Genomic DNA, 3,332 nt, shown 5'->3' with positions numbered 1-3,332 from the left:
CATGGAATTTGAAGCAGAAAATGTGGGAACCATTGTTCTTTTACAATGTCTGTTAGATGGTTATTAGTATTTTATCATAGACAATAAAATTTTTGAAAAAAGTTTTTATATATGAAAGGAATTCACATATTGTGTCCTCTTTATTGACATGTTCATGGTCAATGTCATCAAATATGCAAACACACTCATAAACAAAGCTATTTCTTTGCTTCATAGAACAAAACAATTATGTTGGTAATAAAATCAGCCAATGACCCTTTATATTGTGAAAAGGCAGCTTTGTTTTTTTCAGGGTTGTCAATCTAAATCTCCTTATTAATGCTGCTTTCATATATTCAACTCCTAATTCAGCTCCAACCCAATTTCACTTACTCTTTGAAATTCAATTCAATGGAATTTTTATGAATATATTTTTTATCTTTTAAAAAAATAAATTTTATGTTCCCTTTATCTGTTCAACAAGAAATTCCAGGTAAGTTGAAAGTATGTCTCAGGGAAGATGCAGTTTCCATCAAGCATCAGATAGGACAAAGTTAAATTACATATAAAATTACTGCACAATGGTTTCAGGTTTGCAATCCATTATTATCTTACATGTCCTTTATAAAGACATTCTCAAATACATGAAAAGCTATCCATTTTATTTTTATTTTACGTAACCAGCTTCATTACTCAAAGGAACAGCCTCCTGTGACACTCTGAGTTTTCTTTGAACCGCAATATGTTACACAGCCATCTGCATTTGCAGGAAAAGTGCGAGAGTTAATACATTTTTAAATAGAATTCCTGCCCAGTGAATACATTTGTCTATACCATCCCTCTTCCATCCATCAGAGATTCTCTACAGTATGGCACAACTTATTTCCCAGCTTCTGCCTATGCTAAACATATTTACAGATATAGCTCTCTTAGGAGTTTCCTTTCATGACATTTTATTTGGGTTCTTTCCTTTCTTAAAAAACAAACAAACCCCTGAACAAACAAACACAAAACCAAAAAAAACAACCAAACAAACAAAAAAACCCCACACCACACTATATTTTTGAGCATATAGCATGATGCCATATATCATCATCCCATCAGCATCACGTGTCTTGGAAAAAGAAGCAAAGGATTTATTCTGGAAGACTTAATGTCAGGGACTTAACTGAAAGATTAGATCCAAAGGCTTATAAATATACTAATACAGTAATTACATTTAATAAAGAGTTATTGAGGTAATAATTTTTTCTGGTGAGAAATTCAAAGATGTAATCCACAGTCAGAGTTCATGGTGAATGAATCCTTTCTTTGCTCGTGAACCTAGATAATAAGTTTGTTTCTCTCCACACTAGGTGGTTCTACTCATTAAACTATTCATGGTCCAATTCAGATTCTTCCTCCTCCAGAAAATTCTTAGTGCCACTCTTTAACTTAACCCCAGCCATTTGCCTCCCACCCATTACAAATACAGGTATGGAGCTTCATGCTTTTCATGTTTCTGTTGTGTCAATGAATTTAGGCTTTGAATACAGATACAACTGCATTTAGTAGTTCTTTTAACAGTGGTTTGAGCACCCCCCCCCCCCCCCGGGGGGGGCTGGAAGTGGTTGGTCCCAGGTGAGTTTCCAGTGAGAGACCAATTGGAGCTGTTTTTCGCCCCTCTGAAATTAGGATATTACGACAGCTGGAAGGAAGTTGTTGGCAGCGTGAGAGGGAGTTCGAAGACGTGAGGTGAGAGGAGGGAGGCCTGCAGGCCCCTTGTGGGGGGCTAGGCCCTCTCCCCGCCTCGGCCATGCTGTGGCGAGCCTGGGACAGTATTAAAACTGAACTGGGTGCTGTGGCTAAGGCTTAGGGGGCTTTCCCCCCCACTGCCCAAAAGAGGCGGTGACGTAGACTTGAGAGGCCAGCCAGGGGGTTGGAGCTAGTCCCCCCCACCCCAGCAGGCAGGCAAGGCATTGGAGCTGAGTCAGAGATGGGCCGAGGGGTGGTCCGGAGCTGGAGAAGCAGCTGCGATCATGCAGAGCTGGAAGAACTCCAGGCAGAGGAGAGAGACCAAAGCAGTCTCACTGCTAACCTCTCCCCCCCCCATAATGACAAGGTAGCCACCTTGAGGTGAGACTGAGCAACAGAGAGACAAGCCGAAGGGCTCGGAGGAGGCCCTACACGAGGTTTGGGTGGGGGCAGTCGAAAACCGAAGGAGGAATTTGGGGGGGGAGGAATGCCTCCCCATGACATGTGGAAGCTGAGCAGCTGCAGCAGCTGAGACAGAGAGAAGACAAACCAAGCAGACTTTTTCTGGGTTAGGATTTTTGGTGAAAACTATTTGAGGTATAAGGACTGAACAAGACCCAGAAACCCTGCAACCTGGAGAGGAAAGAGTGAACATCTTACTCTCTGGGAGGAACCTTCACGAACCAGGGAGAAAGAACTCAAAGCTGACTCCCTGGACCTCATGATGAAGACCTGGTAAAGCAAATGTTCCTTTACAGTCCAGGAGGAGACCTCAGCAGAAGCCAAGGAGCTGGTGGGGGTGCAAAAGACCCCTTCCCTGATACCCCAATGAGAGAAAGACTTTAACTATCGTCCTGGATGGTTTTTCTTTTGAACTGATGTGGGAGGACCCCCAGGGGTGGTAGAGATTGTAATAATACTGTGTATTTATTTGCTTTTTAGTTTCTATAGTATTTATTGTGTTAGTAATAAATTTTGATGTAACTCCCCCATGCTGAGTTGTACCTGTCTGAAAACTTCTCTTCCGTGTTGAGGCAAATTGTGGGGAGAGTTTGGAGATTGATTTTTTGGGGTGAAATCCCCACATGGTCCAATTCAGTTTCTTCCTCCAGAAAATTCTTAGTGCCACTCTTTAACCTCAATCCCAGCCATTTGCCTCCCACCCATTACAAATACAGGTATAGAGTTTCATGCTTTTCATGCTTCTGTTGTGTCAATGATTTTAGGCTTTGGATACAGATACAACTGCATTTAGTAGTTCTTTTAGCAGTTGAATTATTTATATACTGTAAAATTGTGTAGAAACTGGGGAATGAGATGCTAGAAAGTAGTGCCACTGAAAGGGACCTGGGGGTCCTGGTTGACGGCAAGCTGAACATGAGTCAGAAGTGCCCTGGCAGTCAGGAGGGCCAACTGTGTCCTGGGGGGCATCAGGCAAAGCATTGCCAACTGGTTGAGGGAGATGATTGTCCTGCTCTGCTTTGGTGCGACATCACCTTGAATATTGTGTGCAGTTTTGGGTACCACAATATAAAAATGATATAAAGCTACTGAGAGCAGCCAAAGGAGGGCTATGAAGATGGTGAAGGGTCTACACGGGACTCCATAAGAGGAGTGGC

The sequence above is a fragment of the Pseudopipra pipra genome, chromosome 1 (genome assembly GCF_036250125.1).
Source record: "Pseudopipra pipra isolate bDixPip1 chromosome 1, bDixPip1.hap1, whole genome shotgun sequence".
NCBI classification, from domain to species: domain Eukaryota; kingdom Metazoa; phylum Chordata; class Aves; order Passeriformes; family Pipridae; genus Pseudopipra; species Pseudopipra pipra.
Note: the sequence above shows the minus strand (reverse complement) of the source record.